Here is a 17,574-nt window from a genome sequence, read left to right as displayed (position 1 = left end):
GTAGTGACAGGACATTCTCGGTTGTTGCGAGTGAACTTTGGAATTCTTTAGAAAATTATTTTAAGCAATGACACCGTTTGTTCTTTTTCCTGAAGATAGCCTGATTTTCTTTTCTGATCAGGACTAATAATACAGATTTAAGTTACCGATCCAACTGTATCGCAGAACCAAAAATAGGCTGTTTGAAGAACTGCTCTACTGAAGCAATAAAACAAAATGACAAAGAGAAAGTTCTATTTGAGATCTAGCCCAGTTCAATTTTTTAATTTCAGCCTTAGAAAAGCCGAGCGTTTACCCTACGGTATTGAGCATTTCCAATAAGTTCCTTTCTAGGCATTTCTTATTTCATTTTATACTCAGTCAAAAACTGGTTCGCTTCATCGCCATGGTTGTTCTTACTGTTTCTATGGCCTCCTTCCTTTTTTTATTTTTACCTCTCACGTTGCTGGCTTTTCGGGTTCTTCATAGGCGTTTAATTTGCGGTAACAAAAGAACAACAAAAAAGAAACATATTGTAAACGATAGTTGGTGCAACGTCACAATATTCTGAATATTTCCGCAGAGAAACCGTCTTGTAAACCGCTTTTAAAATCTTGTTTCCGTTGATGTTGTGCGCAAAAAGCTCTTTCGCATTCCGCTGATTTGCAGTGTAAATGAATCTCAGATCAAAGGGGAAAAATATGAGTTGAAATTCAAGCTAATTCAGAACAGTTTAGTTGCATGTTGATGCCCTAAGGAAAACTTTAAATTTCAATTTCGAATACATTTCAAATGGATAGCCAATTTCCCTTATTTTTCATAATAACAAAACACTTCAACTTTATGCCAATGTATTAACTACGTAATAAAAGTCATTAGTGATTTCTTTCGCACGGTGTACTCTCATTGTACTCTAAACAATCAAAGACATGCATCATGATCGAAACTAACGTCAATTCTAGAATTTGTAAGTTTGTTTAACTTTCTTAGATTTCTTTGACGAGAACCGTACTCTTAAACAATTCCATTTAACCTGCATTTGATGAAAATATCATTTATCCATATATGAGCAACGGCATGGTCTGTGAGCTTCCGCGCTTTCTTAGCTTGGGGCGGAAAATAATTATTCGGTCGGTGACTCCGCATTGTTTTCGCGACGCTCAAACCACGTGCTATATCGCCGTGCATAACTTAACCCGCACTGTCATCTACTTAGAATAACTCATGATGCTTCTGATACTGGGCTTCTGTTCGTAACAAAAGCAATCAGATCATTGACTTGCATTAGTTGACAAAGAGAGTTTGAACAAGAAGGAGCTTGTAGAAGAAAAGCCATTTTTAAAATGCGTCAGAGAATAGCAATTCACGAGGACTCGCCATCAATTTTTAGTCTACACGAAGAAGAGCCGCGAACTATGAATGAACTCAGCATCGCGAAACGCTGCGATTTTGATTTCAAATACGGTCACAAAACTGCTTCAGTCGTCCACCAAGATCTGGCAGCCATAGATCGAAGCATGATGCAAAGACCGAAACGAGATCGTCGCCGGTTTAAGAAAAAGAAAAAATACCCCAAGTTTCGCTTTGTTCCTAGTCTGGAAGTTATTCAAGAGAACGAACTGTTTGAGACACAACTTGACCACGTACACGTGAAGTTTAAGCTGGACAAAGATTTAGCCGCTGTTCATGAAGAGAGAGCCTTAGGTTGTGGGCCGACTTCGAGGGAGACGTGGGAGGATGGTCGGCGATTCCGCTACAAAAAGCGTTCGAGAAATTTGAGAGGAAAGGACTGATCGACACGAGGATGTCACAGCCGGTCTCGAAGCGCTGCTACATAGCAATCAACGGATTCCAAAGCGCTGCATTCGCGCTTACCGCCGAGAACGCAGGAATCCGCAAGTGCTGAGTTATCGTCTAAGCGGTTCCAGGAGGCGACAGGGCAAGAGCTCGCTGCCATAGTCACTACTTGAAATTTTACAAGATCGAGACGGAACTGGAAAGTACAAGCGAAAGAGTTCTTGTATTTATATCAAGTTCACTTGATTGAGCCGCTTATATCTCTTTGAAGCACTTAATATCGATACACCAGCTGGTGTATTTAACCCAGTTGTTAAATCTACAGTGTATAAGCTGTATTATTTTCAGTGTGAAGTGAATTCAAAGTCATGGTCGTATCTACTTTGCGAACTCTGAGCAACGAAAAAATGTGGGCAGTCAAGTCGGAATAAAACTCTTGGTTCTGAACAAGGAAGAACGTTGTTAGGTATTATTCATGTGTTATTTTCAGTATGAAGGGAATTCAAAATTATTGTTGTATCTACATTGTGCAACTAAAGGCAACGAAAAATGTGGCCAGTCAGAATAAAGTTATGGTTGAACGCGGAAATACGTTGTTTTGCATTATTCATGATTCTCTGGTTTTTCTGCCGCTCCCACATTCCACTGAGAACTTCAAGTTATCGACAAAAGCTTGCATGCGTGTCTCTTTTGCTTAGCATTTGATCACTCTGCAAAAAAATTGTTTTGAGTGCTTTCTCTCAATTTAATAGACCATGCAAAGACACAGGCTGGGCAAGTAAAACGAACTATACGAGAGTGACTCTATTATAGAAATTAAGTGTCTTTCATTTTCCATTGCTTACTGAGTTCTTAGCTTACGTTTTACAGGGAAAGTGCTAAGAATCGATTTAATAAGAAAAAGAACTTAAGATAAGAATGAGAAAGCAATATGAAATTTTGCCGTATAAGCCAATATTCTGGGCGTTGTTTACTTCATGCCTCATTAAGGACGGATCTACTTTTCGGGGGCAGCTCTTTGCTAGAAACTATTCTAGGTTATTCTAATTTTTCGATTATTACTTGCCGTTTTTCAAAGATCCTTAGCTATTGATCGGGGAAAAGAAAAAAACAGGAGAGAAACTTTTACTTTTTTGAAGATAAGCGACCGCTTCCCGTTTATTGTTCGCCTTCGGTGCCCGACAAACAACGAAAGCTTAGTCAGCATCATGAACGACTTTGTACCATTTTAGGTTCTTGGAGAGATTTTAGATGATTTGGTGGGGTGACGGAGTGCGACGCTGTTAATTACGTTTTGGAATGAGGCACAAAGTAATGTATTAGCTAGAAACTAGACCGAATGCCGAAATGGCCACCTTTCCGCAGTGATCTCTCCGCAGGAATTTTCTAGGTTGTGGTTTTCAGTAACGTTTTTTCGCATCATGTACAATACCTCCGTTTTGTTAAAATCTCAACATTGAATCGTGCTTAAAGCACGGTGTTAGTCGATTGAATCTTTCCGACGGCAACAAGAACCCGACTTCTTCTCAACGCAATACAAGTTCATGTTCTTTGGCAAAGAACGTCAACAAAAGCTATTGTACAGTGACATGAAATTCATCTAGACCTATTATATTGGCTAAGAAGATGCTCGGGTTTGCCGACCGGGAGGAAGTGTGAGTATTTTGACTGCAACGTTTTGGTTATGGGATTTGGTAATACTTTTTTAATTCTTTAGCCTGTAAAAGTTTGCGTATAACGTAGGCCATTTCATGTATCTTTGGTCCCACTTCAACAAACTGAAGTCGTTTGAGAAGCTCGACTCGGCATTTCAATAACTCGTGTGCGCAGTTTACGTATGCATCCAAATTCTGCTTTTGCCGAATATAATATTGAAACAAGAGGCTAGAAGCCTTGTTTTCATTGAATTGAGAGAATCATGCTACAAAGGCGGAAATGCCGGCTAGCATGATGTTGCTTTCAGTTTGCAGCCAATTTTCAAAACCAGCAATGCCAATTAGCGTTGCTCTTGTCATTTAAGAGGATATGCATGGCGATACATGTTACTTTATTCCTTTCCGTGATGCCAGTTGAAAATTGCTGTTGGATTGAACAACTCCGTGATAGCAAAACAAAGGCAAAGAGAAGGCGGGGAAGGGGTAGGAGTTTAAAGTGCCACTTATTTGATTTCTTGGTGGGTGCTCAAAGCCCTCGTCATACTCCACCTTACTTGAAACACCGACAAAAAACGAAAAATTCTACCACCACTTTTGCAGTTCTAAACATTTATCTAAGGCACTTTTCGTCTCCTTTAGCGTACCGTTCCGACTTTATGCTGACTCCATTACTCGTGAATCGAAATAACTTAATTTTTAGAATATGGAGTGATATTTGAGGTCTTGCGCAACTTTTTGACAATATATCCCACAATCCTCTTCCAAGGTCTTTCTGCCGCTAAAGGAAAATCACTGACAACCTCTACTACCATGTTGACGGAAATTATTTTGGGGCATCAGTATTGTAAACCGCGCCCTGTTCGTGTGTATATTAATTAGATAGTTATTAAAGTCAAAATTTGTTTAATTATTCGGGATATGTGTTCCGTTTCTTGATTAAAATCGGCGCTCACACTTTCTCGTGGCTTTCGGTCGGAGTAGTTCACGTTTTTCAAGTAGATTTTCTGCATCTTTGCATATTAAGTGTTGTTAATATGTTATCACTATGTTGAGATTACCCTCAAAATTACTCGCTTTAATATTGTGAGATATTTGCCCTCCTCTTAGGTGACTACGTTTTTTAGAAAAGTCTTCCCTTTTCCTTTCTTTTCTTTTTTTTTTCTTCATCCAAGTCAATAAGCAGATTGTTGTAGTTACTTCGTCGTGAAGATTCGAGAATTTTGCTACCTTCACATGGAACACGCTCCAGTTTACACAAGTTGCTCCACCTTCCTGTAAAATCTTTATTCATACACCCGATTTAATTCCCTGAATATTAGTGTATCAATAGTCACGCTTTAAGGCTTGCGTGTAACTCGGTCCAAAATATTTTGTTCATGTCAATTACAAAGTGCATTTGAAAGCACTGGTTTAATTAATTCAGTCCGATTGAAATCGGGTAGTGATTGCCTAAATCGCAAATTAATCACAAGGCTGTAATGTTCTATGATAAAACCGTCCGTTGATAAATTGAAGTACCCTGTTCTGAAGCATGGTTCTCTTTTGATTGTAATGTACTTTCAACGAGGAAAGCTTCCTGACAGACTGACAAATAACTTGATATCAATGATAAAGATGTTCTCAGCGAAGAAATAAACGTCCCCTTCTTGAGCGACACTTTTTCTCGTTATTTTAATTACTGGGTCTGAATTTTGAATATCAAGTGCGTTCGTGAATTGATCCTATTCCATTTTAACGAATGAATTCAATAAAGCTGAGAATGAGTGCACGTTTCGACGCTTTCAGGACCGAGTCAAAGTGCCGCATAAATGCTTGTGCTTCAAAATCCATCGAAGCATGCAGCAACATGTTACAGAAACCCACCCTTCTCATTTGTCATCATTAGATCATTAATATCAATAACAGAAAAACAATCCACGAGGTATGGCTTGTCGTGACTCAGCCAGTCAAAACATTGAGGCTATTCAATAATCATCGAAAATTATCTGATGAAGCATATTGCGTACCGGTAACTCGGAATTCTAAAAGCCTTTCAGTTGACAACATAAACATTAGGCAGGACTGCTAAACACAAAAAAGACTTGTCAGTTCTATTGTGTATTCAAGATCAATCTGCTACTACGCATTCGACAAAATTGAACCAACAAAATGAAAATTATTGTCTATCAAGAGAAAAGTTATTGATATCAGGAGACATTGAATCGAACCCAGGTCCTGTTCATGGAACGAGTACACATGCAGCACATATAATACTGAGAAATCCTTCTATAGCACTGTTGCGGGCTCGATTAGCTCAAAAGGATTGAAGGCACTAGAATGTACCTCAGATGGTTCATGCTTCTTTTCTTCTGTTGCCCACCAGTTATACAATGATCCTTCCTATCACATGAATGTGCATGCTGCTGGAGTTGAATCCATCAGAAATAACCGTCAAAAATTTATTTGACCCATTACAGAGCAATTGTGCGTTTGTTGTCACAGCAACATACATGGTGTGATGCACTTATTGTGCAAGCAGTTTGAAATGTATTAAATGTTACTATACGTATAAATGAATCCATTGAGGGGTGGGCACCAGTAACTGTTATCAGTCCTATAAGCGGGAACTACTGTGAACACTGGACATCTAGATGGAAGACACTATGTTTCAGCACTTCAGATAGATTATTATAATGACAGTATTTCAGGTTATGAAATCAGCGGTGTTACCAATGTCAACAATAATATTATTCAGAGCCTGGTAATAATCGATTAATTAACTATAGCCAAAAATGATGTGTGTCAGTAATAATTTCTACAAAGCAGTGGCAAAAAGAGCTTATATGAGAGAATCTATCAAGCGAAAGAGACAAAATCACTTGAAGAGTTCAGGAAAAAGAAAAGCAATGCAAAACGCCAAAACAGAGCTGAAAATATTAAAGCAGCAAGGGAATAGGAAAAGAAAAGCAATCCAGAACATATCAGAGACCTACACAGAAAAGCATAAAACCATGTAAGGAAAGCTATGCAGAGCTTAAGGCTAATCCAAACTGAAATTTGTCAAGGTCAAGACTCTATTAGACATTCCATGTCAAAAGTGATTCAGTCTTTTTCGTGATAACACATGGCCCTGAATATAATTATGTGCATTTGCTGTGATCAGTTATGGTTCAGATCATCTGTTTCTAAGACGGTGTAACAGTATCAAATATAGTGATAATTAGCAAGGTTTGTTGGAGGAATGTATAACTGGCACAAAAAGTGTTAATATGACTGAATGGATCTGCTCTACTTGCTAAACCTGATGACATTAACAATATGACCTGGCAACAAAAACCAGACCTTATTCAAAATTACCCTGTCATCTGTGCAACGAACTTTGAACACATGGTACAGCTCTTTATATAGGATTTGTTAACGAGTAATCTTATGCCTATTGGAGAAATGGTATACTTATTTCACAGGGTTGAATTCCAGCAAAGGGGATTACCTCACATACATGCATTATTTTGGGTATCTAGTTGCATATGAGAGCCCACCGTGCTGTTACACAATTATCCAACTGTCAATGCTAATGCATAAAGAAAACTTCAGCCTGCCAATTTTAAACAATCGCGGTAACTTTCATATCCACGAGTAACGACAGTGGCACTTTGATTATTTTGTTAGATTTCATCTCCCTCTTTGTTTACACCTAGATGAGCACCACCTTCGCGTATAGCAACTGTCGTCAAGGCAGAGATCACGTGGTTGAAAACCAGGAGACACTGACAGCTTTCATATAGCAAAGCAATGTAAAAAAGTTACCAATCACCACTTTTCTAATTGTCCTTTTCACTGCTGTTCCGATATCGCTTTATGAGCCAATATTTTCAGTGTTAAGTAAAAATTTCCTTGAACATGTTTGAGAGAGCTTCGTCTACTTATTCGTCCTCCTGTTCAAGTTTCACGCTCTCTTTGGAAACAGAGAATTCTTAATCAAAACAAAGACGCAAACAGCGGTGACAAACATTTTTAACAAGAGCATTGTTTGAAGTTCCGTTTGTTTCGACATAGATTCTCAGAAGCATGCATAGGTATGTCGAATAATATTCCAACTGACGTCAAGTAGAAAATTTCAACCAACGCGCTTGTTTGTAATGTTTGTCACCGATGTTTGCGTCTTATTTTTGATTAAGCTAAGATGGCCAAAGAAGAAGAGTATCGTTTACGACAACGAACTATGCTTTACACGAAAGAGGTGACATCCGATATAAAGTAATTCAAAAACGTGGTCGTTTAGAAACGATATCTGCGAATAACATTTTAAGGTCTTTAAGCTTTCCATAACAAGATAAATTCATGAGTGTTAAATTGATTTTGTGGACAAAAGGCTCGACTTAACGACAAAGCTGAATTACTCTAAAGGCGACTTAGTCAGCAGCCTTTCTACGAATTAAGTGGACCGGTTTTGTGTATCTAGTTGTGTGGGTTGTTCGATTATTCGCAGTTTTGTTAATAATTGAGAAACTTAACGCCTAGAAAGATCTATGTTACGATCAGGATCGAACTGCCTTGAACCTAGATTTCCAAGCATTTCCACGAAATTACTTTTCATCCAGTTGTGTGAGTTCAAAACTCTGCTGTCACTCAGAATTTGAAGAAGGCACGTTGTGAATAAGAAGTAGAATGGAAGTCATGACCCAGCACACTAATAATGAAAATATAGGTACCTATCTTGAGCGCGATTTTCCTGCCTTCCAGAAACAAACAATTAATTATGCTCGGTAAACGTTTCATACAAGTGCAACAAGTGCGTACTAAACCGAAATCATTTCTTGTACGTTTACAATCCAGCGCCTACGTAAAAGGGAACGTGATTTCTTGACCACTCCTTAGCAGTTCTGCGTTTTACAGACATTAAAAATATTTCTCAGTTTCAAAAAGAAACTCTTGATTCATAAGAAAAACAACTTCGTCAAAGTGTCAATTCATGATCGAAGAATTGGAGGTAGCTCTTCATAAGGAATTATCTGGCAAGCATTCGGGCACATTCTTTCAATGGCTCTCAGCTAACCACATTTCGATATTGCACAATTTAGGAATGCATAACAGAACGTCTCTATCGTTTGCTTTAATTAATATACTGGCCCCCAAAAGCTAGCTGAAGTCGGTAAAAGCTATTAGATTGTTTTAAAAAGTCAGTTGGTGAATAACGTTTGAACTAGAAGCAAATCGATGCAAACATCCGCGAAAACACAGTCTGTTTGCAAGCTATTCGATTAGCTTTATCTTGCCTTTTCTCCGACTAAAACACAGTGCACTCCTCCGCCATCTATCATCATATCTTGACAATTGTGCACCCGAAATTTAGAATAAAAACAAATGAAAAACAAGATATTCTACGAATGAGATGTTATTTTAAATTTGTAATTAGCTTTCACAAATGCGTGACTGGCAGAGATCAAAACAATACAGCTAACAATTTGGGGTGTTGTTGCAAAAACAATGATAAACTTATGTCTTATTTTAGACTACAGAATAAGTTCCTCGTGCAAGATTTTGGAAACAAGTTATGGTCTCCGAGGGCTTCGAGAAAAAGAGAACATCATCAATAGAATGGATAGAAAAAAGCAAACACTAAATACCAAAGAGAATCCGGGCAGAAAAATGGTTACATTTAAACCTCTTTAGGATTAAGTTTCCCGTTACTAGTTTGGAATTCGAATTTATATAAACCGGACACAGGGGAAAACAAACCTCGAAATTGAACGAAGACGACCATTCCTGATGCAAACGTATGACCACATCCCAGCTGAGCTTTTGTTTGCTTTTGCCTTAGTACTTCACGTACCCTGAAAACATCAGTCTTTGCCTAAAACGTGCCTGAAACTGGTGGCAATATGTGAGGGTATTACTTTCTATGTCTGAGGACATGTTCTCTGGAATATTTGTATTGGGCGTTAACAGTGTTTCTAAAAATCTTTTTGTTCGAATAAGAGAAATGGTGGCATGCGCAGCTTGATTATCAATTGACTCTAAGAATAATCCTGGTTCAAATGGGATGAGGCCCATCATGTAAAAAAGAAAAGAAAAGAATTAAGTTAAAAGGAACAAAAATCCGAATAACTTCTGGACAGGACGTCTGGATTTCTGGATAAAGAATATTCAGCAATGTTTAGAATAACTTCTGGACAGGACTTCTGGATAAATATTTTTTTAAAATCAAATTAACTTAAAAGTTATTTTTTTCACCGGCTGTGTTTCTTTCTTTGTTTAAATTGTTGTAGAATGAACGGGTTCTGTGTCTTTTTCTACCAGATCATAAGTTTTTTTTTCTAAAGAACCCAACGGTTTCGTGCGCAGGATTGTGAGAATACATCCGTCTTTAAAAAAAAAACATTTCGAAAAGCGGTCTTTTGAAATCGAAAAAGGAACGATCAAGGTAAGATTTCATCGCCTTTTTGATGTTAATTCAGTCTAAATACTCAAAAACTAGCTATAACCTATTGGCAAAACGTATTACTCTACAAATTATGGTCCAGCCTAAAGGAGGTCCGATAACTATTGGTGAAAAAATGCACTCCCCATTGCGCCTAGAAAAGTCTGGAACAGTAAAAGAGAAACTTGGACAAACAAAGGGTTGTTGAATAAATTAATAACACCCAATTATTTCAGGTGTTTTCACCCATGCATGACACTCAAGGCGCTGTTACACTGTGAAATGTTTCGTGCAATTTGGTCTAGCAATGTTTTGGCGACATTGTGGCGGGACATTTCATAGTGTAGCATACCCTGCAACGGCCAAAATCGTTGCGAGACAATTAAGTTGCAAGAACAGTTGACGAAAGTAGAGTTAGGTTTTACTTTTCGTGCAACCAGTCTTGCAACGATTTTGGTCGTTGCAGGGTATGTTACACTGTGAAATGTTTCGTGCAACTTGTCCCGCCGCAGTGTCGCCAAAACATTGCGAGACAAGTTGCACCAAACATTTCACATTGTAACTGTTACAGCGCCTTCAGTGTCACTGGCAGTTAAGCGTTCCCTAAAGAGGAGCGTTGGGTGATCATTTTGTCTGTCACCAGTGGTCCGTTTCTCCAAAGTCCCGAAAACTTTTCGGGCGCGGAAAGCCATTTGTGAAACTACCAGCCACGTGTTTTGGAAAGCCGATCTTTTAACATGTTTGTAAGGTAACAAAAAGAAAAAGGACTGTGAAGTTTGGCGACTTAAATCCTCTCTGTTCTTTAGATAGAAAAGGGATTGTGACACCAGAAAATGACCCGTTAAGTCTCGGGACAGTCCACAAATTTCTTGAGTCAACCCTTTCTCAAGTAAATTTAATTTTAGGAACAGGTTTTTCCGGCGAAAAGTGTCATATTCCCCTTGAGGCTGAGATAGCTTTGTTTTGATTGGCTTGTGCTGAATCTTCCAATGGGGATTTACAGTGCATGGACGTGCTCAATTCGAATGTCGCATGGGAATTCTATTAATTAAGTCACTCAAGAAAGGGTTGACTTCAAGGCCAAGTAAGGGAGATAGAGGGCTCACTCAATCACATGAGTGACAGCAGGAGCTCATCAAGGAGGCTCCTTGATGAGCTCCTGCTGTCACTCCAGGGGACAGCAGTGCGTTCTCCAAAATTTTCAAAAGCACCCCGGTAGGCCACTAGGCCTGGGACTTGAATCCCTGTCAAAGTGCTTTAAATCCATATTCAGGAAAACCAGAAATTCAAACAATTCTTGTTTTCAGTTATTGCTGTTTTTTTTTTTTTTTTTTGTTGGTCCAGCCGGAATTTGAAACCAAGAACACCTGTACGATACGAGCTGAAAGACCTGGGAAAGATTAACTTCAACTCTTTCAGTGGAATCGAATTAACTAGTATATTTTTTATACTGGGTTATATTTGTAGAATGTCTCTGAAGAAATACTTAGTTGTTAGAGCAACTCACCCATGAACCCGAAGACGTTGGCTTATTCGATTCCTTCAGTCGGATTTTACCCGAACGTTCCTTGAATCTATCGGCAAGCGCTGTTATTAGAAAAAGGATCTAAAAACAATTCTCCATACTCTACGTCTTGGGCTTTGATTTCAATGAAGCAAAAGGGTAGCTAGTTATTTGAGAAGACTACAAGCAGTCCCTCTGATTCCCCTTAAGGACGTTCGCGCCAATTGTTTCTGCGCATCCTTACTGCGCACGCAAATGCACACGCCACGTCATACACGAGCGCGCGCGCTAAGTACTAAAATAAGAAATGATAAGGCAAAAGGCTATTGCTATAGCTTTGCCTTGATTTAACGGTCTTGGACGTTCGGTGACCCCTATTTTTCTCTCCAGAAACGGATTGTATTTACAATTATCTCCACGTTGTCCAAAAATGAACAAAAAATCAATGTGGGAAGTTAAAAAAATTTCAAGATTTCTGCTCACGGGACATCCAATCCTGCCATCTTGCGGCTGCAAGGCGCGTGAAACTGTGGTCGCTAAACGCGAACTTGATCTTTAAGGAACCTCACCAGTTGACTAAATTCACTTAATAAGTCCACTTAAACAATATTTGGCAGAGAAGATTTCACTTCAAAGATTTAATTGCAATATATTTGGGTTTACAGACACTGGCCTTATTCGCTAACGAAGCCCGATTTTGTCACATTTTAAGTGTTTTTCCGGGCATGTTCTCTCCAAAACGAAGTTGGTGACCCCCCATTTTTTTTACATTTCTGACATAACTAACTCATCATCTTACAGTGGTAAAAGTTTCAGAAAAAAATCAATGTTGAAAAATTTTTTCGCGAACGTCCTTAATTAGTTTGTCGAGCGCGAGAAAGAAGCAAATACACCATTCCCCAAAATGGCGGTCAAAAATTCAAATCAGTTAAAATTAAACTGATATCAGAAATAGAAAGAACATTTTTAATTTAGTAACTCTGCAAAGTTTCAGCCTATCAAGTGTAATATCAGCTGAGAAAATGTAAGTTGAAAGATGTAACATTTACAGACGATTGTATGATTGGCGTACGTCGTATAATCCCAGTCGTACAAACGTCTGTAAATTTATCAAATGTCAGCTTACATTTCCTCGGCTGATATAACACCTAATATGCTGAAACTTTGCCGGGTTACTTAAGTAAAAGTGGTCTTTCTATTTCTGGTATCAGTATTGCATTCAGTTTTATTTTAATTCACTCAATTCTATTTCGCGCGGCCATTTTTTTCTTTCTGGCTCTCTTCTCCTCGCCCTTGACTGAGACTACGTTTACACTAGAGCAAAAGTTTCCGGATTTGTTAAGAATCCGGAACGACGGTTTTAGTACCGGATTCATTGTAGTATTTATGCACAAAACATTAATCCGGTATGAAAATTTCCCAAATTTGTTTCAAATCCCCGGGGAGTTTCTGAATCCGGAATCTAAAGTGGAAGCTTTTGATTTGTATCCGAACCTTTTGAATCCGAAAGTTTTCGTTAGTTTAACGGCGCGGTTTATCCCACAAATCCAGATAGTCTAAGTCCGCCGGCAATCCTTGCGGATTGCGTTTTCACAAGATGGCGCTCGAGTACTAGTTAGTTGCAAAGTCGTTGGTGGTTCGTTCCAATTGTCTTATTTTACTACAGGCACAGGTCATTTACTTTCGTCATGGTGGCTTCTGTGTTTCTAAGGAAACGAAGGCAGTTAAAAGCAGTCACTTTTTACACGACGCACATAATTGTTTCATGAGACCGGCGGAGATGGCCGAACAGACGACGGAGACGATTTCGGGGAAGACTAGGAAGATTGAGTGTTTGGTGGAATAACTAAATGAACAATGAGACAGTAGACAGCGAATGGAAAGAACATTTTCGACTATCCAAGAGCACTTTCTTAATTAAACCTGTGCGACGACCTGAGGCCTCACCGGATTTATCGAGTTTAGTGTGAACCACTAATGTAACCATTTACGAATCCTCAAGTTGATGAATCCGGAAAGATTTACGAATCCGGAAACTTTTTCCTTAGTGTAAAAGTTGTGTAACTAAGTGGCGAAAGTGTTTGTAACATGGATCATTGTTTATCTTTGTTATTGTGGTAACATGAGAATTGCTTTTCCTAAAAATAATCCTTCTGTTAATTGTGAAAAAAAAGGCTTTATGTACACGCACATTTGAAATGGTTGATAGAATTACGCTTTAAAGCTACAATTGTAGCAAATACCCCCTGCTTTCTTTGGTAGCTATTAGTTCCATGACATCTAGTTGGCTTAAAACCATACTGTACAGTACTGCAGAGGGATATCAATTTTCCTTAACTCTTTTACTTTGTTGATATTGTCAAGGTTTATTTTAGGCATATTTAGCTACCCCTCAGTATGAGTATTAATAGCTCTAACCGTTTATGTTAACTGTTGTATATTTGTTAAGATAGTCCCTCGATTTGTAGATTTGTAACCTCTGACATTTTGCAATTCACCAACAATTCAGCCTAAATCAACTCAACCTAGATCAACCTAAATCAATTCAACATATTATTGAAGTTTCTTGTACTAATATTGATATGTTCCTTGAGAGAAACCATAGCAACCTGGCAGTTATGGAGAAACATAATACGAGAAGTATTTCAGTTTCTGCTTTCTTCACCCCGATTAATCACCAGATTGTCATCAATCTAGGCGCTTTGTTCCGATCCAATTAATTAATACCCCCACGGCGTTGCTTTTTTGGTCCCAAGATGTGAGAGCTTTAATTATTTTAAGTACTGAACTATTCTAAACCCTCTCAATAACCTTAGGATGACCTTAAGTTCTCCTAGGATGTAAGAAAGTACTATTCCTGGTTTCCTGAACTGTTCTCTTTCGAGAGGACACTTGGATCACAACAACCGCTACAAAAAGGAAATATTCTAGTGCCGCTTCTCGTGGTTTAAAATAGAACCGGTCACCACAAGCATGAGAAGAATCCGCATCCGAAGGAAATTTTAATTAATTCCGGTCATCGCCATCACTCCATCGTGATCATCATAGCAGTAATAATAATAATAATAATAATAATTATTATTATTATTATTATTATTATTATTATAATAATATTATTATTATTATTGAAGTACTGTCTTTTAATAGAAACTCGCTTCAATGTTGCAATGGCTCTTTCACACGTATCCAAACTCACTGGGCACCGTGCATCATGAGTTATTTTTTAAGGGAGCAAGCTTTAAAATTAAGAAGCGATAGCGTGATGATTTCCGGTGAAGTGAACTATACAAATAGTTGATGAAATGTATAAATTTTAGGCGAAATTCATGGTAAGAAAACTAAAATTGTGATTCAAAGTAACTCCTCTTTGTCAAACAGACACAACCTCGGCTCGGCCAACACTGACAGGCGAAAACAAGTCTAGACTAGACTGTATCTTTTTGCATGACAATCAGTTCATACAGTTAGACTTTGAAGCCTTCGCAGGTGAGGAATTTAATTAAACCGTGTGGTCTTATGGTAATGATGTTTGAGGACACGCCAGCTTTAAAAAAATACACAAAAAATGTCTTTCAAATTTAAATTTTTTTTTTACCTTAAAAAATTCCTCCTTTGGCCTTCTAGAACCACTCTTAACCTTGTCTTATGTTATAGAAATAATTTTATTGGAATTTCTTACTCTAAACAACTTTCACAGTATTTCTGGAAACTTGGCCCATCTTATTATAATAAAAATTGTTATCAATTTTTTTTTAAATTTTGGCCTCAACATAGGTTTAGATTCCAGCGTCAACACTGGAAATCGTAGTTTGGTAACGAACAAGGACAAGAATGATGTTATATTCACGTAGCAACAACACTGAGATATTATAACAAAATATTAAACAGAAGCGAGAAAAGATGCGCAGATATCTCCTCAGAATGCTCCCGTCAAAACATTTACAATATCTCACGGCCAAGTCAAGGACCTTTTGAACCACTCGGCAACACAAGATTATTCAGTTAATAGTATACTGAGTCTAAGAATCTTGGGTATCTCATCAACTGATACAGTTCTTTTGAAAGCCTTTTTCCCTTTATCGCTGATAAACTCAGACATTATTGAAAACATGACTTAAAAAATATGTATTCATGATTACAAAATAATATTTTCCTGCTTTTAGAAGGATTTTTCTATCGCACATGCGTTTCAAGTCCACGCTGTTTCTTGAATTCGAAAAGACTCAGTCTCAAAGGACTTTCACTGCAAGTAGCCACTCATATACAGACGTCATAAGAGTGAAAACACTGTTTGTTTTTCTAATTCTCCTCTTCAAGGTATTACGTAAGCCACAGCTCTTTGCCGATGTGCATTCAAGGCAAAAGCCCTTGCTTATTTTCCAGCAACGATCATGGCCTTTTACATCGACGCGAATCAAACCACTTTTTAAGCTTTCCAAAAATAATAAGGAATTTAATTTATACCACGATCGAAAATTCGGTTACTTGTAGTGACAGGACATTCTCGGTTGTTGCGAGTGAACTTTGGAATTCTTTAGAAATTTTCTAAAGAAAATTATTTTAAGCAATGACACCATTTGTTCTTTTTCCTGAAGATAGCCTGATTTTCTTTTCTGATCAGGACTAATAATGCAGATTTATGTAACCGATCCAACTGTATCGCAGAACCAAAAATAGGCTGTTTGAAGAACTGCTGTACCGAAGCAATAAAACAAAATGACAAAGAGAAAGTTCTATTTCAGATCTAGCCCACTTCAATTTTTTAATTTCCGCCTTAGGAAAGCCGAGCGTTTACCCTACGGTACTGACAATTTCCAAGAAGTTCCTTTGTAGGCATTTCTTATTTCATTTTATACTCAGTCAAAAACTGGTTCGCTTCCACGCCATGGTTGTTCAGTACTGTTTCTATGGCCTCCTTCCTTTTTTTATTTTTTCCTCTCACGTTGCTGGCTTTTCGGGTTCTTCATAGGTGTTAAATTTGCGGTAACAAAAGAACAACAAAAAAGAAACATATTGTAAGCGATAGTTGATGCAACGTCACAATATTTCCGCAGAGAAACCGTCTTGTAAACCGAAACACTACTACGATGAAAAATGCGATATTTCTTTGGCGCTTTTAAAATCTTGTTTCCGTTGATGTTGTGCGCAAAAAGCTCTTTCGCATTCCGCTGATTTGCATTGTAAATGAATCTCAGATCAAAGGGGAAAAATATAATAGTTGAAATTCAAGCTAATTCGGTACAGTTTATTTGCATGTCACGGATGCCCTAAGGAAAACTTTAAATTTCAATTTCGAATAGATTTCAAATGGATAGCCGATTTCCCTTATTTTTCATAATAACAAAACACTTCAACTTGATGCCAATGTATTAACTACGTAATAAAAGTCATTAGTGATTTCTTTCGCACAGTGTACTCTCATTGTACTCTAAACAATCAAAGACATGCATCATGATCGAAACTAACGTCAATTCTAGAATTTGTCACTTTGTTTACCATTCTAAGATTTCTTTGACGAGAACCGTACTCTTAAACAATTCCATTTAACCAGCATTTGATGAAAATATCATTTATCCATATATGAGAAACGGCATGGTTTGTAAGCTTCCGTGCTTTCTTAGCTTGGGGCGGAAAATAATTTACGCATTGTTTTCGCGACGCTCAAACCACGTGCTATATTGCCGCGCATAACTGAACCTCGCTGTCATCTACTTAAAATAACCCATGATGCCTCTGATACTGGGCTTCTGTTCGTAACAAAAGCAATCGGATCATTGACTTGCATCAGTTGACAAAGAGAGTTTGAACAAGAAGGAGCTTGTTCTCAGACAGAAGAAAAGCCACTTTTAAAAATGCGTCAGAGAATAGCAATTCATGAGCACTCGCCATCAATTTTTAGTCTACAAGAGGAAGAGCCACGAACTATGAATGAACTCAGCGTCGCGAAATGCTACGATTTTGATTTCAAATACGGCCCGAGTCACAAAACTGCTTCAGTCGTCCACCAAGATCTGGCAGCCATAGATCGAAGCATTATGCAAAGACCGAAACGAGATCGCCGCCGGTTTAAGAAAAAGAAAAAATACCCCAAGTTTCGCTTTGTTCCTAGTCTGGAAGTTATTCAAGAGAACGAACTGTTTGAGACACAACTTGACCACGTACACGTGAAGTTTAAGCTGGACAAAGATTTAGCCGCTGTTCATGAAGAGAGAGCCTTAGGTTGTGGGCCGACTTCGAGG

General features: G+C 38.1%; 1 long non-coding RNA gene across 2 annotated transcripts in view; it reads left to right on the top strand.

Moving 5' to 3' along the window:
- The window catches only part of LOC138021744 (uncharacterized), a 35,513-nt gene that overhangs the window by 4,278 nt on the left and 13,661 nt on the right, over window positions 1–17,574 (top strand). The window contains exon 1 of one of the 2 annotated variants that reach the window (XR_011126432.1): window positions 2,800–3,431. The exons of the other annotated variant lie outside the window; for it this stretch is intronic. This is a non-coding gene — a long non-coding RNA (uncharacterized lncRNA). Of the gene's footprint in view, window positions 1–2,799; window positions 3,432–17,574 lie in introns of those variants that run through there. 2 annotated transcript variants of the gene reach the window in all.

This window comes from Montipora capricornis, chromosome 10 (genome assembly GCF_036669925.1).
Source record: "Montipora capricornis isolate CH-2021 chromosome 10, ASM3666992v2, whole genome shotgun sequence".
Lineage (NCBI taxonomy): Eukaryota > Metazoa > Cnidaria > Anthozoa > Scleractinia > Acroporidae > Montipora > Montipora capricornis.
This window is presented reverse-complemented; position numbering and strand designations above follow the sequence as displayed.